Source organism: Danio rerio, chromosome 13 (assembly GCF_049306965.1).
Source record: "Danio rerio strain Tuebingen ecotype United States chromosome 13, GRCz12tu, whole genome shotgun sequence".
NCBI classification, from domain to species: Eukaryota; Metazoa; Chordata; class Actinopteri; order Cypriniformes; family Danionidae; genus Danio; species Danio rerio.
The window spans coordinates 10,525,221-10,551,390 of record NC_133188.1 but is presented as its reverse complement, the minus strand read 5'-3'; the positions used below and the strand labels follow the sequence as shown (position 1 = coordinate 10,551,390).

General features: G+C 38.1%; 1 long non-coding RNA gene across 3 annotated transcripts in view; it reads left to right on the top strand.

Annotated features, from left to right (window-relative positions):
- Window positions 1–26,170, top strand: part of LOC141377138 (uncharacterized) — a 58,198-nt gene that overhangs the window by 21,999 nt on the left and 10,029 nt on the right. The window contains exons 2-3 of one of the 3 annotated variants that reach the window (XR_012389174.1): window positions 1,815–1,938; window positions 5,753–5,868. This is a non-coding gene — a long non-coding RNA (uncharacterized lncRNA). Of the gene's footprint in view, window positions 1–1,814; window positions 1,939–5,037; window positions 5,135–5,752; window positions 5,869–26,170 lie in introns of those variants that run through there. The other 2 variants (XR_012389175.1, XR_012389173.1) reach the window with 2 other exon arrangements.

The following is a 26,170-nucleotide window of genomic DNA, read 5'->3' as shown; positions in this document are numbered from 1 at the left end:
GGTTCGGAGGTTGCAGACTGCAGGTTAGGACAGATTGGATAAAGTGAAAAATGGAATGTATCCTTTGTGAAGAGGATGTGGAGTGTAATAGGTTGGATGAGGGTCAGCTTCTGGAGCCAGCAGTCATGATCTCTAAAATAGAAAAAACAAAGAGAATCAGAAATTAAATCTTTGCAAAATAATACAAGTATGGCAGACATGAAAATTGTTTTAGTTTATATCCATGCGAGGCATCTTAATAAGGGCATGGGCGGCTGTAAATGGAAGCGCTTTTGATAATGCATGGTCCGATGACTTCATTGATACGATGTGCAAGGATGGTAGGGGTGGGTGTTCGTCTCCTAACGGGATGACAGATGAATGGAGAGCTGAGGACATGGGATATGGCTAGTCTGGTGGTCCTGGAAAACTGGTACCCCTTGAAGACTGAGCATGTGAAGTGATAGTGAAGTTTAAATTTGTATTTATAACAGTCAAGTGGGAAGTTTGTTTCTTTGCCGTTTTCACATCCGACTGACTTGCTATATAATCTTATATGACGCTTGTAAATCAACACATGAGTCGCTAGCGTATTACAATTGGACTTCTGTGCTTGATGGCATAATGTTTTTCAATAGCTTGTTAATATTTACTGGTTGGGTAATAATCTTTTCAGAAGTTAAATGTCAAATGGAATTTTATTTTTTATTTTTATTTATTTTATTTTATTTATTTAATTTTTTTTTAATTTATTTATTTATTTATTTATTTATTTATTTTTTTTTTTTTTTATTTATTTTTAACTAAATTTACAAGCGTGTCTGGCCTATTCATTCATAAGGTCTTTGCAACAGAGTCAAGAGAGAGGGCGGGACCATCTCCAGTCTTTTAGCTCATTGGATGGAGACGCTTATCTTTACAGCTATTGGCTTAAGGAGTTTCAGTCAGGCCATGCAAAAGGTGCAAAAAGCCTGGCGGCCATTTTGTTGATCAAATTCAACATTGTTTGTGGCTGGAGCTGCTGCTCTGCTGAACACATTCCAGCAAACAATCTGTTAAACGATGGATAGCATGTGTACTGCTAGGAGAAGGTGAGGGTTCCGTTTTATTGCAATAGCTTTGGAGTTTTGGCTTATATCTTGCTGGGAAATCAGGTTGAAGACACAGCAGATACGTTGTGGAGGCTCTTTGAAGTGGAAGGTTTTGGTGTTGTTGTTTAAGCTGTTGATGAAATTGTTGGAGTTGTAGTTGTTTGAAATGGTAGCAATAGTAGTTGTTGTTGTTGTTGCTGTAGCTTGTATATTTTAGCTTGTAGATTGAAGCTTTTAGATTGTATATTGTAGATTGTAGCTTGAAGCTTTTGTAGCTTGTAGCACTTGTAGCTTTTGTAGTTGATGAGCAGAGCAGAGCGTTCTTCCAAATGAAGATCCTGAAGATTGTAGCTTGTTGCTGCTGCTTTAGTTGTCCATGCTGGTTTAGAGTTGGTTCTTCAACGGAGCTAGCTACGGTGAAGCTGCTTCTTCCAAACGAAGATAAAGTGAACTGAAAACTTAGACTATTTATGGTGCCTTAGGGCTCATATGATTGGAAGATTAGTGATTAGCAAATACGAGACTGGACGTGATAAATCATAAGCACGTGATCCTCTCGAAATTAGTTTATGAATAAACTTCACTTCTCTGCATTTAGCAACTTCATTTTCTTACAAAGCGCATGATAAATGGTACATTTTACCAACACAAATAAAGTTTAATTGCTAAATATACAGATGAGTAGCATAACATTTTGCATTAGTGAAGGAAGAGCCATTACCAAACTCTGCATTTCCTCTTCAGGGGCTGAAGTTGATGAGTGGTTACAACATTTGGGCAACTACCTAAGCATGATACAGAACAATCAACGTCACCATTGTGGTGAAAGTGAACTGATTGCATCCCACTCTGCCTTTCAGCTACAAAGGTAATAGCCTATTTAAGGTTTATTTTAGTCTGAAATGAAATACAACTCAATGTTTTGCCAACTGAAAAATGAGGACAGTTGGTATTGTTGATGTTTTTGTTGATACAGTTGATATTATTTATAAGATCATTTGTATGATTGTTGATAATCTTTAAAACAAAATAAATTGAAGTATTTTAAAAAGAAACAAAGTTTATTTTAATAAAATAACTAATTATTTAAAAAATATATATATTGTTCATATTTGAAAGAAAAATGTTGTTTAAGTTATTAATATTATTGTTATTTATATAACATACAGTAATATTACCCAGAGATGGGTTGCGGCTGGAAGGACATCCGCTGTGTAAAAACTTGCTGGATAAGTTGGTGGTTCATTCCGCTGTGGCGACCCCGGATTAATAAAGGGATTAAGCCGACAAGAAAATTAATGAATGAATATAACATAATAAAAGTTTTATTTAAGTTAAATTCTGATAATAATTATATAATTTAATAATAATTACAAGGGCATCACGGTGGTGCAGTGGATAGCACGATTGCCTCACAGGAAGAAGGTCCCTGGTTCAAGCCTTGTCTGGGTCAGTTGGCATTTCTGTGTGGAGTTTGTATGTTCTTCCCATGTTTGCATGGGTTTCCTCTGGGTGCTCCGTTTTCCCCCACAAGTCCAAAGACTTGCACTATAGGTGAATTGGTTAAGCTAAAGTTGTCCATAGTATACGTGTGTTAATGAGTGTGTATGGATGTTTCCTAGTGATGGGTTGCAGCTGGAAGTGCATCCGCTGTGTAAAACATATGCTGGATAAGTTGGCAGTTCATTTCACTGTGGTCGACCCCAGATTAATAAAGGGACAAAGCCGAAAAGAAAATGAATGAATGATAATAATAATAATAATAATTATAATAATAATAATAATAATAATAATAATAATAATAATAATAATAATAATAACGGCGAGGCAGTGGCGCAGTAGGTAGTGCTGTCGCCTCACAGCAAGAAGGTCGCTGGGTCGAACCTCGGCTCAGTTGCCGTTTCTGTGTGGAGTTTGCATGTTCTCCCTGCTTTCGCGTGGGTTTCCTCCGGGTGCTCCGGTTTCCCCCACAGTCCAAAGACATGCGGTACAGGTGAATTGGGAAGGCTAAATTGACTGTAGTGTATGAGCGTGGGTGTGAATGTGAGTGTGGATGTTTCCCAGAGATGGGTTGTGGCTGGAAGGGCATCCACTGCGTAAAAACTTGCTGGATAGGTTGGCGGTTCATTCCGCTGTGGCGACCCCGGATTAATAAAGGAACTAAGCCGACAAGAAAATGAATGAATAATAATAATAATAATTCTAAAAGACATTTTAAATGATAGGATGAAACCTGATATGTTTATTTTTTTTAATGTTTTTTAACATATAAATGAAAGTGTAAATTTCAATACTTCAAAAACAATATGGTAAACCCCTTTTTTTTTTTACTTTGTTATGAACTAATAATCAGTTAATGCATGCGCTAATCCTGACTTTAACTAAGCGCTACCTTATTTACTTGTTAGCACATGCTTGTTTGTTAATTAATGTATTACCTACCATATTAGTTTATGCTTAATTTTACAATCATGAACTCATGATATGTTAATGTATAATTATATTGTGCACTCTCAGAAATAATGGTACAGGAGCTGTCACTGGGGCAGTACCTTTTCAAAAGATACATATTTGTACCCAAAGAATCCATATTGGTATCTCAAAGAGGCATATTAGTACCCAAATGTAACGAAAAAGTACCTTTGAGGTACAATTATGAACCCTTCAGGTACAAATTTGTACCTTTTGAAAAGGTACTGCCCCAGTGATGGCTTATGTACCTTTATTTCTAAGAGTGTGACTACTTGGAGGTACACATCATCATAAACCCATTCTCATCTACGCATGAACTCCTTGTGCATGCCCGTCTATTGCATTCACAATGAATAACAATAGAAAAGTGTTTGGACAGCATCAACATGAACAGTTTCAACAGAGGAGTTAGTTAAAGATGATGGTGATGTGCCCCTCCAAGTAAAGTCATGACATTATTATACATTTACAGCTCATGAGTTTATGTTGGTTACATTTAGCTTAAACTTATATTTTAATTAATTAATAATATTAACATTAATAACATTAATAACCTTAATTAACAACATGTATTAACAATTAATCAAGGTAGCCATTATTCACACATAAACTCTTGTGGCTCTTGTGGCTCATATTGTAATCAAAGTTAGTTCATGATTATCGCACTCCTTAACTCATAATTACTCATCATTAATTCATAATAAAATAATGGTTATTTTGCATATTAATACATCATCTTTTTATTATTATCATATGCTTGAATTGTTGTGTTGCCAACACTACAGTTGAGAAATTCAGAAATGTTGTTGAACAAAACTGTTGGAAATTATTGTTGTCACAGAGCTAGAACTTCTTGAAATGTTGAAAAACATCGACATTCAATACCTTTTTCAATACTACACAGAAAAAAATGTCAGGGACATAACATAATTTTTACATTTTAAAGTGAAATACAAGTGAGTGTGGTGGACGTTTTGTAGTGATATTGTCTTAATCCACATCACATCCACACTGGTGATTTAGAAACCCAAACAATAGTGACAAGAGAACAGTCAGTAATAAAAATAAATTAATTATACATTCAATAGCAGAAACTGATTCAATAAACAAAGATACAAATCCACAAAAATGCAGTAGCTCTAACAGTACTCAGGCAAGCTATAGCATTCTGAAAATTTAGCCCTATATACATTTCTAGTGATCATGAAATACGTCCCAGAAGCTGCGTTTTTTTGCAGTTTTTGTTTTCTCAAATCCTCCAGAGGCTGCTGTGTACACTTGAGATCTTAAATTTCTCATTTGCCATTCGTGCCTGTTCTTCTCGTGTAAATCCACCAGAGGATGTTGTTGATTGACTGACCAACCAACCAATGCCCCACACCCCCCCTCCCCCACTCACCCCCTTCCCTAAAACCCAATCAATAGTGTTTTAAAAAGACAGATTCACTAGTTATCTTATTTTTTGTATTCTGTATTTGTCTTTCCCGCTTTCTAGAATTGTTCTTCACCAGACTCAAACCACCTCATCGTGATTAACACCTCTTTGTGTCTCAAGTCACACTGACGTACAAGGCGAGCTACGGGACAAACTGGTAAGGGTGTGAAAGCTGTCCATTCCCATGAAAAGGAACGGCATCATATCACCCCGTAGCGTTCGTTTTAAGGATAAAATGCAGCCATATGTACTTCTGGCTACATAATTCACGATCTCCAGAAATGTATATTGGGCTACATTTTCAGAATGAGCCTTTGTTGCTTTACTGGATGTGTTTTAGCATGTTGACATTTTTAAGCCATTTTTTTTGAGACTTTCATTAAAAGGAAATTTTGTTATAGACCATTTCAGTGTGGTTATATGTGGTTATTAGCCCATGAACATTTCCTGCTTGTTATCAAACTATTTTATAACTGTAACAAGAGACAGTTCACTCATAACTTAATGTCAATACAGCTACATAACATTACTTTTCAATATGTGGCTATTTCTTACAAGCTATAGAGATTAAAAATGTAAAAGAGAAAATATATTGGGACCATTGTACTTGTGTACATCCCTAAAAAAAAGTTATATTACATTCTAGTACTTTCTAGACAGGCTAAAATGCTGGAAGGAAAGCAGCATCCAAAACGAGTGTCTCTTAAGTGAGTGCGCATATGTGTATTATGTTTATTAGACTGACTGAGTGGCACATTTGATATGGTCCACACAGGTGTCCTGGAGGCCCACAGATGCATCAAGTCCAAGTGCTTGAAGGAAGATCGACTCGTTTAACTCGACAACTATGAAAGCCATCCAAGGAATGATATGAGCTCTTGGAGGAGGAGGGTAAGGGAAACGGTTAACTCATTAAAGCTTGAAAACACATTTACTCCTGAAAAATATAGGTAATAGCTACAATAAATCTGCTGCTTTTAGAAATAGATTGCAGCAATTAGATTTAAAAGTAGGCGATTGTTCACACACCGCGGAGATTCATGCTTTCTCTGCTTTATAAGCTCAAGTCTGTTTTGGAAGGCAGGGCTGCATAAATCTCCAGTGCAGAACTAGTGTTTAGGGCTTAAATATTTTTTTCACGGCCTACGTTCGTTTGTTTTATTATTTCGCTTTAATAGATATTTGTTTGGCCCAACACGACTGCAGGTAATAGTTTCCATTTGAGACAGCACGAAGCCGCCTGGAGAAAATAAACAGCGTTTTTTCTTTCATATAACCAAGGGAAGACATAAGGGTTTCATCTATCACACTCAGGAATGGTGCAATTACACCACTGTTGTCATTTGAAACTGATACGCAAGGGAAGCACTAGGAAAGTAAATGCTAGCCCCACAGAGAGTTCGATGATAACCTGCTATTTCTCATGGCTTTTATTTTATTCCCGCTCTGCAGGTCAGAGATTTGCATGTGTGACTTGTTAGACTGTACGTGTGAAAGAAACTCTACAGTATTACTACACTGGGGAAATATGCACTTTATCACCTCAGGCAGACTCAGTACATTTGATTTGGTTCCACTCAATTTCAATTGACATAAATTGTGCCATAAAGAAGTGGGGAAATGTAACTCTCGATTTCTACTTGAGTGATCTCATCGAGTCAGACAGGACTCCTGATATGAGAAAACCACAAGCGCTAGGAGCATATGTGCTCTCTGTAAATGTGTGTTCGCGCAGGCCTTGCACGTTTAACAAGCAGATTTCTCTCTGATACGGCAGACTCATGTGTTTACTCAAGCCTTTGACCTTCTCGCCATGACACTTTCACTGCTGATATAAATACCATCGCCATGCTAAATCATTGTGCCCCACTCAGGTAACATAAGACGCTTCGCACTACATCTTACGCCATTGGCTACATCTCGTCACATGCCTGCGTGTACCGGCCAATGGCATCGGAGAACCAGTAGTGCCAGGGGATATTTTTATACAAGGCTTGTTTGTTGAGAAGGCATCTGTAAAAACTGGAGAGGTGGGGAATGTGTTGGGCAATTGGGTTCCGCATTGAAACCGGATCACAACGCCTACGCTAATATGTCCAAAAGGACTGTAATTATGAGGTGATAATGCGTGCTGATCAGGTTGCTTGTTGCCAGTGAGAGGGAAGCCCCCTCTATTCCCAGAGCCAGGAGGCTGATGGGTCTTCCAGGACTCGGTGATGCAATAACCTCACTGACGGGGTGCATGGCATGAGCAGCCGCTGCAATGTGCTGTTGATGAATTCGCGACATCTGCATTATGGTTCAGTGTGTTGCTTATAAGCAAAATGTTTGCCAGTGCTGAGTTTGTGCAGACGTTTAGTATCTTATGTCCTTGTCAATTTTCTGAAATCAATGTACACTGGTGCACAGTATGTACTTGACAACCAAAACTAAAGGCCCATATGTGCACAGGTGCATAGTGTCTGTGACATTGAAAGCATTTAAAATAAATATATATACACATAACACACAAGCAAAATTACTTTAAAAGGCACCTATTTTACCCCTTTTTTAAGATTTAAGATAAGTCTTTTGTGTCTCTAGAATGTGTTTGTAAAGTTTCAGCTCAAAAGACCCATCAGATTATTTATTAAACCTTTCAGAATGTTAAGATTTTCTGCTCTGAACACAATGTAGCTGTTTTTGATGCCTGTGCCTTTAATGCAAATAAGCTAATTCTCCCTGCCCACCATTCCCACGTGCCTGTCAAAGTGTATCTCCATCTCCGGATGTGTAAGATAAACAGCACAGTGACAGACATGAAAGAAGATATTATGTAATGCTTGTAATAAATACAACAGTAAGAACTTTCCCAATGATTATTTGATGTATTTGTAGTGGAGATATTTTAAGCCTTTTTGCAATGATGAGTCACACACAATGTAATTACGAAGTTCAAGCATACACACACAATGGACCAGGGGCGTAAATCCCGGGGGGACGGGGGGAACATTGTAAAAAATATATGTATATATACCTAAAACAATTGTCTAAGTAGAACGAAAACCGCATTTGTCATTTAAAATGCATTTAGAAACAGTTGAGTTCCCCCTCCCCTTCCTCAAAGTGGTTCGGTCCACTGTGTGCTTTTTTTCCCTCTCGTCTCACCTACTCACACACAGGCACACGTCTGGTGTGCGGCTGCGGCTGATTAAATGTAGAATTTCACTATGTAAGTAGGGGCTTTTATTCACTTTAAATAAGGCGATTCTCTTCAATGTAGTTAATACAGACTCGTTCATAAATTAGTTGGGGCAAAAATGCTGATTACCGATGTAATTCCCCATGAATCTGCTGTATTATCGATTAAAATTACTTATCTAGTTAACGTTAGCTTGTTGCTAATGCTAAAGCCGTTTCCCATGCATTGTTTAATTTGTGACGACTTGGCATAATTTTAACTTAACATTAACGACCACAATTAGCATATTGTTTAGGCGAGCACAAGTAATTCAAACACTGTGACTACTTAAAAACACAGAAGCTCTGCACAATTTACTGTGTGTCTTTGCTGGACAGTCTGACACTTACAGCAGAAGCTGTTTCACTGCAATTAAGAAAATGAAAGTAATTCCATTCCTCTCTCTTTCGCTCACTGTGGCCCGTTTGACCTGCTGGCGTGACATTTCCCCTCCTCTCGGCTGTTATAGCGATACTTATGGATCCAGACACGAGCGTGTCTGCAGGGCAAGTTTTCTCCTCCACGTCTATTATGGATCAGCTGTGATTGCTGCTGCCGCTAGTGAACATTGTAAAACAGCACCAGAGTATTAGAGCCAATTGCAGGCCTTTCTGTTAAGCTTGTGACCAATCATAGGGGTGTAAGAACTCGCTCGACAGGGCTCATAAAGCCAGCGGGATATTTACATTTGCTTATTTGCTATAAATGCACATGTTGTTCTGTGCATGTACTTGTGCATGTGTAGTTCTGACTGTTTGTATTAAAGGACAAAATTGTATTACAAATAATATATAAATATATTTATACATTTTTCTTGTGCTGTGAAGTAAAGTATAAAATTGTGTATGGAAAGCATCAATGCACCGAGATGCATCGAATTGAAAAGAATCGATGGCATAATAACTGAACAGAACCGTGAGACTAGTGTAGGTTCACACCTATATGCGTTACTATGAAGACCTGTTAATACATGACTGTCAATCAATTCGGTGAGCAGAAAAAAACACACTCCTAAATTACGTTGCGGTGGGCCTTAAAATGGGAGGGATCTGGATCCAAGTTTCAACATCAGGAAGTTTAAAAAAAAGAGACTTATAGTGTTTCTATTACACCAATGTGACGGTGGGCACTCTATACATACACACAATTCTGAACAAACAGCTTACAAAAGATGACTGTTATCATAGGTGCCCTTTAAATGTCAATAATTATAATTGTATACCAATGAAACTGATTAATGACCATCCACTTTGCACCATGACGCATGGTCTTACAGGGTTGAGCTTATTCTCTTAATAAGTTCTAGGTGTGTTTTGAGTATAAACCAATCAAAGTCTCATTTTCCATTCCCTTTAAGTGCCAGTTGCGCCTCGTCATAGCGCATTTATAGGTCATAGGTTGACAAGTCTAAGCTTGTTTTTAATAAAACAAATATAAATATGCAGATAATAAATAATACTGCTAATAATGCCTATGTGCGCACATATGAGCGCAAATGCATTTGCTATTTAAACAACGTAACACAAAACGTCAAAACGACTCTTGTGCCGAGCTAAAACTAGCAAACAACAATTGTTTCGTGCCTTACGACGCATTGCGCCACGTGTATGATAGGGCCCTAAGGGAGACAACATGGCAAAATAGTCAAGAATATTATTTATTCTAACAATTTAAAAATAATCAAAAGTTCAATCAGTGTGAAAGGCAAGCAAGTGGATGTAGTAACAGTTGTTAGCGCTAGTGTATGGAAACGTAAAGCCCAAATTAGAGCGCCGCTCTAGCCAACTGCCCAAACAATGAATGAACAGCAGCCCAGACAAACTCGCTCACTGAGTTTAAATAAGGGTGCTGATGAGCATCAGGTGCACTGAAGGCATGCCCCAACCTTGAACAGACAAAACATACAAAAACACAAACCAACATAACTCAGTCCCAACAAAGTAATGGTAGCTAAGGGCAAGTTGAAAAATCTACTATGTAAAATGTACCCAAAAAAATAATATATGAAATAATGTATTTGTTTTTATTTCAACTAAATAAATACATTTGCCTATATTTTTTACAGGTATTTAAGGAAAAAGGAACCTTATGAAACCATCATTCATTAGTTCTTAAAAAGTTCTTGCATATTTTTAATCGAGAATATAACCCATGTGGTTGACTATACCAAGTATATTCAGTATGTCAGTTTAAGATAACAAGACAATGCACTTCTTACCATCAATATGTTGAAATATCCTGCTAAGTACTGTTGTATCTCTGTCATCAAGCTGTCATAATAGTGATGCTTATCAGGGTTGTGTGGCAGAAAAGGTCAGAGACCAACAGAAGTCCCAGAGTAGGCTATATATTGAATAGCTGATAGTGGCATGTGGAGTTAAGGGGTTGGGCAGGGGTCAAGGGTCATGATCAGGCACACCAGGAGAGGCATGGCTTTATCAGCTCTGTTACAGAAGGCCAGACAGACACGACGGACTGAGACATTGAGCCTTAATTATTTCTGACACACGCATCTCGGCCCCAGTAGCTCCACACAGCACTGCGGAGCCCTATGGAAATATACCAAGCCTGTTTATTCACCGTCTCACATTCACACTCATTTCCTTTTCATGTTTTCGAATTATGTTCAGATTTTCCAGCCTGGAAATTTTAATGCAGAGTAAAAAGAAAGGGGGGAAAAAAAGAATTTAGCACACAGTGGCTAAAACCACATTTTGAGTCCCCCTTTCAGGATCCTTAATAACAAAAAGGTTAAGCAGCTTCTCTTATGCATGTTTTAAGACTCATTATGATAATAAACATTCATTTATTCATTCATTTATTCATTTTCTTTTCGGCTTAGTCCCTAGTATTAATCTGGGGTTGCCACAGCAGAATGAACCGCCAACTTATCCAGCACATGTTTTACGCAGCGGATGCTCTTCCAGCTGCAACCCATCACTGGGAAACACCCATACGCACGCATTCACACTTATACAACATGGACAATTTTTTAGCTTACCTAATTCACCTGTACCGCATGTCTTTGGACTTGTGGGGGAAACCGGAGCACCTGGAGGAAACCCACATGAACGGGGGGAGAACATGCAAACTCCTCACAGAAATGCCAACTGATCTAGCCGAGGCTCAAACCAGCAATCTTCTTGCTGTAAGGTGATAGCACTACCTACTGCGCCACCGCGTCACCTGATGATAAACAATTAGCACTAAATATGCCCTTTTCACTACATTTACAGTATGTACAAAATATATTTGCTAAATCTTTTTAATTTTGTTTTTATAGGGATAACTAGCTCGGGACTTTTGGAATAATTTTGGAATCATACAATTAAAGCCAACAAAACAATAATCAAGAGTATGTTAAAGTGTTTTTGTTTGTTTTGTTGGTTGTTGATTTATGCAAACATAAGAAATAGTCCAAATGTAGTGGTTGTAGCTGGTTTTAGGTCAAAAGACCAATCAGAGACGTGCATTTTTACTTTAGCAGTTGTTTTGAATGATTCAAACATTTATTCGAAGGTGTTATAAAATGACAATCTTGATATAGCTAGGCATGATAACTGTTTTAAAGGTATACCGTGGTTTGGAAAAGTCAATGTTTTAAAACTGTCAAAATTTTCTGCTTTACCGTTACTGTGATATATGTAAAAAATTTTTATTTACATTTCTTTTTGTTTAGTTTTTTAGGGCAACAGTATCTCCAGCAAAAACATATCCAAATGTGCTTTTTTAAATTGTGAAGAAATCTGTGTTGGGCGAAGCAGTGGCGCAGTAGGTAGTGCTGTCAGCTCACAGCAAGAAGGTCGCTGGGTCGCTGGTTCGAGCCTCGGCTCAGTTGGCTTTTCTGTGTGGAGTTTGCATGTTCTCCCTGCGTTCGCGTGGGATTTCTCCGGGTGTTCCGGTTTCCCCCACAGTCCAAAAAACATGCAGTACAGGTATATTGGGTAGACTAAATTGTCTGTAGTGTGTGTAGATGTTTCCCAGAGATGGGTTGCGGCTGGAAGGGCATCCGCTGCATAAAACCTTGCTGGATAAGTTGGCGGTTCATTCCGCTGTGGCGACCCTGGATTAATAAAGGGACTAAGCTGACAAGAAAATAAATGAATGAAATCTGTGTTTTTGAAACTGAAGACAGCAGGTCAATGATTCATTTGAATTATTTAGCCTGTCATGTTCACTGTTCCAAAATATTTTAAATGTTTCTCAAAATAAAACATGTGTTCAAAGGGGGAAAAGGTTTTGTTTTTACCAAGACATTTAAAAAGTACATATTTTAGAGTAGTAATCACAATATCGGGAAACTGATATCTTTATTCAAGATTAATATGCCGTCAGAATCTTATACCCTGTCATGGAAATGACATGCCGAGCCTCAAGCCCTACTGTTTCCTCATTCTCATGTAAATCCCTTGAGCGTAAAATCCTGAAAAACAGGCCAATCGAAACAAAACTTTATATCTTATGTTGAACATGAGAATATTAACAAGCACATCCTGGACAATTGTGGTTGTTTGTTGTAACCAAAGTTAAGTCAAACATGTGTTATTTTGTTGGGTTGTCATTGCTCTATGGAGAGTTCTGAAACCACCGTTGCCCTCACACACTCATGGCAAAATTAATTTGTCCTTCTTTAATTAGAAGTACAATGAATTTAGAAAAACCTTTGCAGCAATATAGACTACTGAAAACAAACATACAGACACCATCCAGGCTGCATTAAAGTGACGCTTAGATGAATATATAAATATATGCTGCAATCAAAAAGTTAAACAACACATTTTAAAAATCTGATGTAATAAACAAGATGCAATTGCACTGCCTGACTTTATTCACATTTGTCATTGCAACACCAATAAACCTATATCAGATTCTGTTGTAGGCCTACACAGGCAAGTTTTTAAACATTAATTGTATAAGCCATACACCAACATCATTTGGAAAAGTGGCAATCTGCACTGACCCAAGATTCTCACATAAAAAATCAGTCAAGTTTGGTGAAGAAAAAAATCATGGTTTGGGGTTGCATTCAGTCTGGAGGATTGCGAGAGATCTGCAGAGTGGATGGCAGTCTGAGGTATCAAGACATTTGTGCTGCCCATTACATTACAAACCACAAGGGAGAGCAAATTCTTCAGCAGGATAGCGCTCCTCATTCTTTAGCCTCCACATCAAAGTTCCTGAAAGCAAAGAAGTTCAAGGTGCTCCAGGACTGGCCAGCCCAGTAACCAGACATGAACATTATTGAGCATGTCTGGGGTAAGATGGTGAAGAAGGCACTGAAAATGAATCCAAAGAATCTTGATGAACTCTGGGAGTCCTCCAAGAACGTTTTCTTTGCCATTCCATACAACTTTATTAATAACACAGTCGTAGCAGAGATGTATGGATGCAGTCCTCCAAGCTCATGGAAGTCATACACAATATTAATTATTTTTTTACTGCACCATGACTTTATATTCTATACTGGACATTATTTCTGATAAGTGTCAAGATTTTTGTCTAAGCAAAGTCAGACCTTACTGTCCTAATTAAATAATTAAAAATCAAGGCTTGATCATTGTTTATTTTGGTGCAATAAGTGTCATCTAGAGGCCTTTGCCTTCCACACAAGCCACGTCTGATACCAAATGATCAACTAGAAGTCAAGTTATTATTTGTTGTTCCTAAAACTTGCATAGGCAACAAAGCTTTTGTCAGCTGGTGTATAATCATCAATCCAAAGGACCCAGGAATGAAGCATTCACAGATAAAGACATTGAACTCAATTTATTGGCAATTTAAAATGTGAATTCCTTCAAACATACGTCCTTTTACACAGTGATACCGGTAAATATCCGGAAAATTTCCGGAACACCTTTATCGGTAAATTCAAAAGAGAACTGTTCACACAGACGAGGACGTTAACGAATTTTTCCGGACCATTCACACCATTCCAAAATACTGGTAAATTCTGACATCATTAACCAGAAATAACCTCTAAACGGCTGCGCATGTATTTGTAAACATTTATCTACATTACAAACTCTGTGGATGGATCAGTATTGTGAACAACTTCAATGTGTGTGTGCTGGCGCTCACAAGTTGCTTCACGGGCACACGTGTCAGAGCTTGAAGGTAAATAAACAACGGCTTTTCATAAGTATTGTATCGATATTTTTACACAGTTGGCATTAGGAAGTAACATATAAATGTTAGATGACTGACATCCAGCAGCTAAATGTGTCTGGATGCTAAATGCAGTCTTTTATTCTCATAAACCGCGCGGATGTGAATGCATCTGAGTGTTCTGATTGGTTGAAGTAGATGTCTCACGTCAGTGCGTTCTAGACGTGCACGTGCTCTTTCCGGCAATCTTCCTTCTTCTTCACATAGCGCAGCATTCCGGCAAATTACCAGTTATGTTACAACTTTTTTTTCCGGAAAATAGCCGGAACGAATTTACCGGTGTTTTCAAAAAGGGCCTGTTCACACATACAGACCTTTCCAGAAAGGTCTGTCTGTGTGAAAGGGGCTATAGTGTCAAGAGTCATGAGAATAGAATCGTGATAAATCTTTAGTGTTTAAAAAGTTACCCGAGTTCCAATGAATGTTCAGACTGAAGACGCATTTCAAAACACCTGACTTACACTGTAATGGATTTATTGCCACATCCCAAATTTAATTGAAAAAATCTGATTTAATGTGGTTTGTGCTGTTCATGAAAAAATGTGTGAAAAGAAAATTAATAAATCAATTTTGGGCCACATTTAATTGCACTTTGAATGTGGCCTAAAGTATGACACACCGGGCTGAACTTGATAAGGTTTTCTGCCTAAGTTTCTTTGGTTAGGCAAATCAAACAGACAGAGATGGTGTTAGATGAACAGCAGGTTTGTATAATTATTCTGATTGAGGAAGAACTGATCAAACGGCAGACCGCTTTCCAGTGAAGGGGGAAAAAAATCTCTTGCTTGCACAGGAGGACTTCCAGCTAAAAGTAAAAAAAATGGAGCTCAGTGTTTATTGATAGCTAATGGCTTCTCAGCAACTTGGTCTATTTGTTTTCACTGTAAGAAAATATGCATGTTGTTTATAGCTGTGGTTTAAAATAGAAACATTACTCATGGCTGCGTTGGACATGGTGGTTTGTGACCCAACACCCTTCTTCTGCTGCACTAAAGAAAACCCCAGGGGAAAGGGTTGCAATATAGGCATCTTTATACCTTTGTTATAAAACCATGGGTGAAGAAAGAGATAATAGGAGACAAGCCATATTGGGGCAAATAACATCAGGTATCCTTCTCAAACCCACTTTCCGTTTTACACACACCCACACACACAAGCATGCACAAAAATGAAACTATGGCCGATCAAACAGCCCATATAACACCCCCATGTATGGGGCCGCCTGTGGTCCTGTCAAGGGCCAGCAGCTGGGGGACAGAGGAGAAGGCAGAGGGGGGCGTCTGACCCAGGGTCCAGGTTCTGAGCACTTTCGCAGACAGGTTGGCTCCAGTAGCAATGAGTCATGGCTGTCTGTCTATGTTGCCTGCATTCTGGCCAAAAGGGTCTTATATTTTATCATGATGCTAACCACTGCTTCATTCACGTTCAGAGTACTGCCATTTAGCCTATCTAAATCTATGAGAGTCCCTGCACATCGGCTGTGTTGGGAATGGGTTGTACTGGTAATAAACACAGCAGACGGAAGTCAACTGCAGAGAAATCAATCTCTTTTTGACACGCTCCTTTTAAATGTGGTCATATTTAAAGAACGCTCTGGGCCAACTGAACATTCATCAAACTCAAAATATCCCTCAAAGGGAGAGAAAAAAGGCCAAATGAGCTTTTTAAGAGTCAAGAATTGCAATGACCAAAAAATCTAATTATGCTTTTCTATTTTTATGTATTATAAAATTTCCCAGAGATGGGTTGCGGCTGGAAGGGCATCCGCTGCGTAAAAACTTGCTGGATAAGTTGGCGGTTCATTCCGCTGTGGCGACCCAAGATAAAGGGACTAAGCCGACAAGAAAATGAATGAATTAATGTATAATAAAATCTGTGAATGTTTTTGAAGGCAATTGTATTTACTTGAACAAAAACAGCAGAATACAGATGTCAACCCATGTATTAAACATCAACATGGCTGCGTTCACACACATTTAGGTCATTCATCAAAGTGACAACTGCATTCTTTAACCAAACTTACACCTGTACATTTTTAAGAGTCACACATTTTTTTCTGGTAAAGTACTGCTGTGTGAACAGAACTGCTTCATGCAGCTCATAAGTGTCTAGTGTAATTTACGCTTTCATGTGTGGTTTCAATAACTTACAGACATGCAGATATATCCTGTCATCGTCCAAAATCAGGACTGTTTGTGACACTTTTATGGTCTGTACGATGCTTTGCTCTTTACTGCAGTATAAACACTACTATTGGGTAATTGAGCCTTCTTAGTGTCCTTTGGAGGGGTGCTAGAAGGTACTCATTGTGGGTACTTATTCATTCTACTAGGGGACTTAAAGGCTCACATGAGCAATGATAGTTATACCTGGAGAGGCATGATTGGCAGGAATGGCCTCCCCAATCTGAATCTGAGTGGTTTTCTGTTGATGGATTTCTGTGCTAGTCAGTTTGTCCATAATAAACACAATGTTTGAGCATAAGAGTGTCTATCAGTTCACATAACACAAGAATATCTGAGGTCGGAGGTCGACGATTGAGTTTGTGGTCGTCTCATCTGATCTTCGACCATATGTCTTGGACACTGAAAGAAAGAGAGGGGCAGAGCTGTCAACTGATCACCACATGATGGTTATCTGGATCCACTTTAAGTTGGATCCAACTTAAAGAGTTCAGGTAGAACATGGAAGAGAACATATAAGAGATCAAAGAGATTCTGGTAAAGCTGTGCTTCACTGTCAATAGTGAAAGTAGGAAACTGTTGGGCTGAGGAGGTGGTCAGCCAGTGGAAAGAAAACTTGGGGGATCTTATAAATCCAACTCACATTCTTTACATTTAAGAATCAGAGATGGGAGATGCAGGGGTTGACTCGCCCATCACCCAGACTGAAGTCACAGAGGTAGTCTGCAAGCTCGGCAGTGGCAGGGCATTCATTCATTTTCTCTTCGGCTTAGTCCCTTTATTAATCTGGGGTCGCCACAGCGGAATGAACCACCAACTTATCCAGCATATGTTTTCCATAGCGATGCCCTTCCATCTCTGGGAAACATCCACACACACTCATTCACACTCATACACTATGGACAATTTAGCCTACCAAATTCACCTGTACAGCATGTCTTTGGACTGTGGGGGAAACCGGAGCACCCGGAGGAAACCCACGTGAACGCGAAGAGAACATGCAAACTCCACACAGAAACGCCAACTGACTCAGCTGAGGCTCGAACCAGCGACCTTCTTGCTGTGAGGCGACAGCACAACCTACTGCGCCACCGCTTGGCTTGTCTATGAAGTTTCACATCAAAATATTAATCAGATAATTTATAATATGCCTTATTAATAATTTTATCATGTTTATATGCCTTATTAATTTTTGTGTCAGAAAAAAATGTAGCTGTTTTTTGCACCTTTACTAAAGGAGAGGGTTCTACCTGCCTCAAGATCCCTGGGATTTGAATCCAATTTTTAAATTAGGACATTAAAAAAAAAAAGACTTGTTGAGTTTGTACCACTCCAATATGACTGTGGCAACCGTATACTTACACATTTCTGTTCAAACAGCTCACAAAAGTAAATCTTTCCATAATAGGTGCCCTTTAAAATATTTCAGACAAAAAGTAATCACAAAGTTGCTTGTTTTATTCATTCATTCATTTTCTTGTCAGCTTAGTCCCTTTATTAATCCGGGGTCGCCACAGCGGAATGAACCGCCAACTTATCCAGCAAGTTTTTACGCAGCCAGCCGCAACCCATCTCTGGGAAACATCCACACACACACACTACGGACAATTTAGCCTACCCAATTCACCTGTACCACATGTCTTTGGACTGTGGGGGAAACCGGAGCACCCAGAGGAAACCCGCACGAAGGCAGGGAGAACATGCAAACTCCACACAGAAACGCCAACTGAGCCGAGGTTCGAACCAGTGACCCAACGACCTTCTTGCTGTGAGGCAACAGCACTACCTACTGCGCCACTGCCTCGCCCTTGCTTATTTTATGTGTATTATATATTAAGTAATTTGAACTAAATAATAAAGGAAAGAAAAAAAGAAAGAAAGAAAGAAAGAAAGAAAGAAAGAAAGAAAGAAAGATCCAGGAAAAGATCTACATTTTACCTCAACTTAACTTCTACATAGTTCCTCACAAGAACAGAGATGTTTATCACTTCATGTTTACTCAGTATTATCTTAATGTCATGTGATAACCACGCGCCGTATTGTGGACGTTCACTCTAATCTCTATTTATATAAGCACAGTTACATTGATATTTCATTGACATTTGAAGTCTCTTGATACAGAACTACGATTAAAATCACTATGCAAACAACAAACCCTTCATTTCAAGTGAAGGTAAGCAAGTATAATATCCTTGGGTGTGAACAAACTTAATGATAAATGACAGAGCATTAAAATTAAATTCAACCACAACAAAGTTAGGATCACCCCAGGGTTTGGGTTTTGCATAAGCCTGTCAGGTTGAACTGTAAGGCTCTAGCTGACCAAACACAAAGTTACTATTAAATTTAAGTGAAATATCCCTGGAAAAGTAGTGTGTCTGATTTCTGCAACCAGATACTAGGCAGATGGACATCCTCCAGAGAAGGGAGATTTTACAGATGAGCCCTGAACTCTTCCGTCGTCTCATTCCACTGTCTGCACTTGCGCAGACCTCCTGCAATTGTTATGGAAGAAAAAAGTGAAAGCCGGATCAGATCGCCTTACTTTTTCTGAAAAAAAGGTGAAAAACATGCAACCTAACACTCTTCGGAACTCAGTATGAAACAGAAACGGGTGAAGGCGGTGTAGGAGAGCGAAAGCTGATGAGAAAGGGTGAAGAGAGATGTCATGTTGAGCAGTATAACCTCAGGCGAGGCAGCAAATAGAGCTCTCAATTGTGTCTTAATTTGTGTCTCTCGCTGCAGCCTTTCCCGACTAATGTCTAGTTGTTGTTATCATAATCAACAGCAACATCCACCTTCAGTTTAACATTGAAGACATTGAGCTGATATAATTTTAGAGCATCTCAGCAATAGACTCAATGACATGATCCTTAGTTTTATTTATCTAAAATAACTCAAACACACTGACTTTAAAATACTTCTTAGTTCTAGTGCAGTACTACTCAATAATGCACAAATAGCAAAATCTCACATGAGTTTGCTCCAATGCATACTCTATATCATAAAGCAACATGTACCTTGTGCTGTAAAATGTCATTAAATCATTTGCAGAGGCCCCTGAAGAAAGATATAAAGTTGTAAATAAAGTTCTGCTTTTTGTACTGACTATTTCTACATTAGTTAATTAGTATTGTTTGACAGTATAGGCTATCATACACCCCGCACAATAAGGTGCAAGACGTTTGTTGCTAATTTCAGACCAGCGCAACCCTAATTTTCATGTTTTGCACCATGTTGTTTAAATAGCAAATCCATTTGCGCTTTGTGGACTCATGGGTGTTCGGGTCTACAAAGGAGGTGTGGTGCATTGTTGGCGCATTGCTATTTTGAGGTACTAGAACAGATTGCGCAATTGAACAACTAAAAGCAGGTCTAAAGTCTAGCACAGAATAAGTTAGTTATGCGCCTATGCAGGTCCAAATGCGTACATATTGCTTAATACTCACAGGATGTACAGCAATCCACAAATATATTTACATTTGAAAAAGAATAAAAGGATTACAATTATTATTTTCTACATAAATAAAAAAAAACACTACCTCCATGCCTTCTTCATCTCGAGGGGCTTTTTTTAGTTTATTCATGACAATTTGCATTCATATAATGATATTATTATTAGCAGTATTATTTATTATATGTATATTTATACTTGTTTTAAGAAAAACAAGTTTAGATTTGTCCACCTGTCAGGTTTTGGTGACGCCTGCATCACTATATGGGGCATAAGAATAGGACGTGTGTTTGGATATGACTTTTTTTTTATAACTTCGTTATTAATGCTTATTTATTAATTTGCTGGAAATTAGAGCTGAATTTAGTTTTGAAACAAATCTTTGCGATTAACAAACAAAATTAATTATGTAGGCTAATGAATTTCTTCAGTGGAGTACGCACAATACCATTTCCTCATCCATGAAAATAAAGGAGTAAAGTAAAAATTAAACGTAATGTAAAGAGAAAGTAAGATATGAGGAGGCTCATTTTTTATCTTTGTGCTGCAGATGGTCTGTTTAACGGTTTTCTCGCTAGTGAAGCATTCAGTTTTTCCACTTACAATGTCAACCATGTAAATAGCAAATGCACCATGGCGTGATGCAACTGACTCTTAAAGGGAATGGGAGATGAGATTGATTGGTTTAATGCTTGTTATGCTCAAAACACACCTAAAACTTATAAAGAGAATAAGCACATAGATCATGTGCCATGATGCAAACTGTATTTTTCTGTCTTTAAAATATTAAAAGTGGATTCGGACATCCCCTTGATGCTTTTGGGCAATGTGCTTTAGACTTTGCACCTAGATCATTAAAATAGAGCCCTATATGCTGTTGTTAACTGCCAAAGTACCACTTGAATCACTACTGAACAAGAAGGTCATCAATAACTTGGATTGACTGAGGGTTTCAATTTTGCACAAACTAAAAAGTGTAAATAATAATTACTTTTTGATTGGAGTGAGTTGGCGGAGGCCTAGTAGTTAGCACGGTCGCCTCACAACAAGAAGGTTACTGGTTCGAGTCCCGGCTCGTCCAGTAGGCATTTCTGTGTGGAGTTTGCATGCTCTGGTGTGGGCTTCCTCCAGGTGCTCTGGTTTCCCCCACAGTTCAAATACATGTGGTATAGGTGAATCAGGTAATCACAGTTGACCTTAGTGTATGTGTGTGTGTGTGTGTGTGAATGCTAGAGTATAAGGGTGCTTCCCAGTACTGGGTCACGGCTGAAAGGGCATCCACTGAGTAAAACATGATAATGGGTTTTTAATGAAGTATGATGGATAAGTTGGCGGTTCATTCTGCTGTGACAATCCCTAATAAATAAAGGGACTAAGCCAAGGGAATATAGATGACTGAATGACTGGACTGACTGAAGATTTCATTTTTGTGTGAATTAAAAACTATAAAGAAAATGCCGTTTCGACTGGATGTTTACAACCCGTAAAATAAGTTTGCATCTTCTTTAAAATGGTAAAAAAGTACAGAAAATAATTTATAATTCCAATTAAAATATAAATTTTCTTTAATGTTGTAACGAATATGGCAGCTTACCATTCATCCGCCCACCAGAGGGAGCTCTTGCTCAAATATTGACTGGGTACTTCCTCGGTGGTACTTCCTGGTAGCCACCATATATAAGGACACAGCTTATGTCCGTTCTTTGCGAAGTATTACTAAACGGTTTCCCTACTGCTGTTTCTGCCATTGTGTTATGACCTTTTTGCCTGCCTTTTTGACTACTGTTTTTGGATTTTGGAAACGACTTTGCTTGTCGTTGCCTGGTTTATGATCACGATTCTGCCTTTGTTTGATGCTAGCTGTTTGTTTAAATAAACCTCCAGCTTTTGGATTCATTCCGCCTCCATGTCTTCACCTACGGCTCCCTCACAAATGTGAACGTGCGTATACTATACATCACAGTGTCTTATAAGATGTGACATTTTGTCAACATAAACAAATATAATAAAACTAATCAGGAAATTAAGACAACAAAAAGGCATACAACACCAGGCATTCAAGGTCACACACAGCTGTCTGTCAGGCTAACCCTGCTACAGAATGTCAAGAAACAAAACTTAACTGCCAGAAATTTAAAGAATTATTGATCATTCTCATTCGGTATGTCATTGTATTACTTGTACAATAATAATTAAGGAAGCAATTAGCTGATATTGATGATTTCAGTCACAGTCACAGTAACAGAAATCAGCGTGAGACTGAAAGTCATATTGTTTCCTTGTGTGTAGGCTGATCGTCGGGGAATTTCTAGTAAATTGAGAGCTCACAGACACAAACAGGACCTTATTGGGCGGATCAGGTATGTATGGGAAAGCGATACAAAACGACTCACTTGCCCTCTAGATAAGGAGGTACAAGTTTCCAGTTTGCGCTAGCAGCATATCCTGTTACTAATACCGTGCTGGTTTTGTTCCTCTGCAGGGATGTCACATCCCTGAGGGAAAGGAACATCAACTTCCACATCTCGCTTCTCTCTCTCTCTCTCACTCCAAACTCACATAAACACTCACACACATGGAAATAACACCCATTACTCCTCATTCATCACTCAAACACTTACACCATGAATACCACCTCATCTGCTCATTTTAGCGATTATATATCTCTCTCTGCTATAGTCTTATGGTCTATCACTTTAAACACTCTTTAAAGCAGATTGGATTCTATTTGACTATCAATCTTTTTAGCGTTCATCTGCCGAAATAAAGTGATTCTACTGATGGGTGCCTTCATGAATCTTTGTGGTGTGGACAAAATGTTATCATTGTCTAGTTTTCTTTTTTCCTTCAGAATAATACAGAAGTTTGAAAATGTTTTGAGGTGGCACACTGTGGCAACCTCTGAAATAGAAACTAAGGCCGTACTCACACTAGGTACAGTTGCCTCGAACCGGGCCAAAGCACGCTCGTCCCCCCTCCCGTCTCCCCCAACGGCCCGCGCTCACACCACAAACGGGTTTCGGCACTCTTACGTCATTGCAGCTGGGCTGTTCAGTGAGAAGCGCTCTCTCACTCAGCAGCACAGTGGAGATTTCTCTAGTTATATCGTTTCAGTCGTTTGATATGCCGTCAAATATTTCGCCAAACAGTCCTTAGGGATGCGGGGACACGCAGTCAGATATTTCGCCGAACAGATCCGCCACTTTTGGCGCTCATAAACAATCATAAAGCCCTCGTGCTGCAGGAATGAGGAGGTCTGCTGATGCCGCCCAGCTGTCGTGAAGTGAGGAGTTTGCGTCTTTAATAAACTACGGCAGTTTGCGTTCACTGAACAGTAAGAATGATTAATAAATCCATATGAAACAGTCCCTTAAAAGTCACATCTTGCTTTCAGGCGCGTTTTGCACTCACACACAAGCGTACCGCGCCAAAGCCCAAGTGAACCACGCTCAGGCACACCTCTTCCAACCGGGCCAGGGCCGGCCAAGTGAACGGTACTTGAGCCCGATTCAGCACACTCACACTTCTCAAACGATCCGGGAAACGGGCCTGGGCACGGTACGGATGGCATAGTGTGAGTAGGCCCTAAGCTAAAGGAAAATTAATAAATGAAAATATTTTGACACTTGCCATGTGAACACACACAATTTACAAGAAAGTTTGGTACAAGGTCCAAACCAAATGGTTTATGCATTTTCCACAGTATTCTGCCATAAATCTTATTTTATATTAAAAAAGAAGCATTTTTAGGTCTGTGCTCACACACGAGTTATAAATAGACTACAACTACAACATGAATGTAATTTATTACTATTAAATCCTATAAATACAATATATTAAAGGGGTGGTTCAGCCAAATGTTTAAATGTGGTCATCAATTACTTCCTTGCTCTTGTTCCAAACCTGCATGAATTATAATTTTTTTAAATCACATTTGAACATCATCATGCACATTTATTTATTAAATTTGGAATATTTTTTTAAAACTATTGTTTAATCATCCTATGTAAACAAACCACAATATTTACTTTTATTTGTCACATAATGTTTTTAAAACTGCTTTATTAAAATTTATTAGAAAAATTTTATACTTGGAATACAACATATAAGTTGAATGACATAGAGTTATAATCAGAGATGGGCAGTATTTATGATACAAGTATTTCAAATACATATTTAAATGGTATTTTGGAGTTTGTATTTAATAGGGTTGGTGAAAATAGGTACAAAATAATATTTTGTATCAGAATAAGTTAGCATTTTGGATTTTTAAAGTACTGTAAAATATTTTGTAAGAAGTCTACATGATGACATAAAAATTGTGGTCTTCGATTCAATCGTATCTGGATGCAGCCTTTATGATGCAAGCTGAGATTACATCGCTCAGTGATGCAATGTCAGACGCAATACACTCAAATGTAGCAAGTGACGTCACTGTGAGGGGTAGGGTTAGGTGAAGCCATTAAAAAACTTTGGATGCAGCCCAGATTGCACTGCATCAGGTCTGCATCCAGACCCCTATCATTTGATTGGTGTTTTCTCAGTTATTTGCCAAGGCTTGAGATCAGACTAGAAAATTGATTAATGTTGAAGAAGTTGATCAATACTTCCCAGAGATGGGTTGCAGCTGGAAGGGCATCCGCTGCATAAAAACGTGCTGGATAAGTTGGTGGTTCATTCCGCAGTGGCAACCCCGAATTAATAAAGGGACTAAGCCGAAAAGAAACTGAATGAATGAAGTTGATCAATGCCTGGAGTTTGGATGGAAATTATGCATGACATATAAAGAAAGGGTAACACTTTATTTTGATGGTCTTTTTGAGTGTTAGTAGACTGTCTGCTTAATATTTGTTGATACTGCTCCTTTAACAGACATGATAAGAAACTGACTATAAGAAACTTTGCAAGTACATGTCAGCTTACACTGACCCTAACCCCAACCTAACAGTCTACTAATAATCTAAAACGAATTAGTTGTAACAGTTGTAGCAATTAACAATTAGTTGTAGCAATGTAACTTATATTCAACAAATGGACCATCAAAAAAAATGTGACCAAAGAAAGTAACAGTTAAAATGGTATGGATAAATTCAGGAGCAGGTTAAAAACAGACAGAATTAAATAATATTCTAGTGATCAAAGACTTTCGATTTTCTTTTAGATATCGTGTTTTATATACTGTTTTAAAGTGTACAATAGTTAAAAAAAAAAAAAAAAAAAAACAAGATTTATGGAAATGACTAAAACTGGAAATTATAGTAGTTTTCACAAATCATGATTTCATATTGATTATTGAGGATTTTAATTGCAAAAATGTAAAAAAATAAATAAAATAAAACTGTTAAGAGATGGTGGCAATTTTCACCATCAATAGATATACAGTAGTACTATATTCCAATTCATTATCTGCATTAAATTGTTTTTACAGTGATCTTCAGGACAGGACTTTCTGTATGAAACTTGTACAAAAATCAAAGATAAAAACAAGTTTTATGAATAAAACTAAAAAGTTTTACTCATAAATAGTGCAAGTTTTCTGAATAAAACTTATACAAGTAAAAAAAAAATGTTGGAATACCTCCTCATGTACAGTAGAGATGAATGAGGTGCAGAGAAGCTGACTTAAACTTGCTCAAAGAAAAGCTGCTGTTATCAATAATTGTTTACTTTACTAAATCAGTTTAATAGTGAAGGGATTGATCCAATGGGTCTATTAATGGAAGTTTTGTGGAAAAAAAAAGTGATGCTCCCTTTTGAAAGTATTTTGTAGTATTTTCAAAATGCTAAATACATACATTTATTTTGATACATTTGTGACTGCTGTATTGAGTAGTTTATTTTGATACACGTAGCACTGCTGTACTTGGTATTTTATTTTAAAATACATTTCAATGTATTTTTGCCCATCCCTGGTTATAATTATGAGTGGCATGAGAGTAAATAATAACGACATTTACATTTTGAGTTAGCTAGGTCACTTATATTAAGCCCAATTGTGATCTTATTGCATTATAGACAGGAAAAGAGAATTCATTCACTGCTATTTTTGGTAACACTTTATTTTGATGGCTCATCTGAGTATTAGTAGACTGTTTACTAAATATGTGTTGAGACTGCTGCTAAACTGACATTTTACTGACTATAAGAAACTGTGCAAGTACATGTCAACTT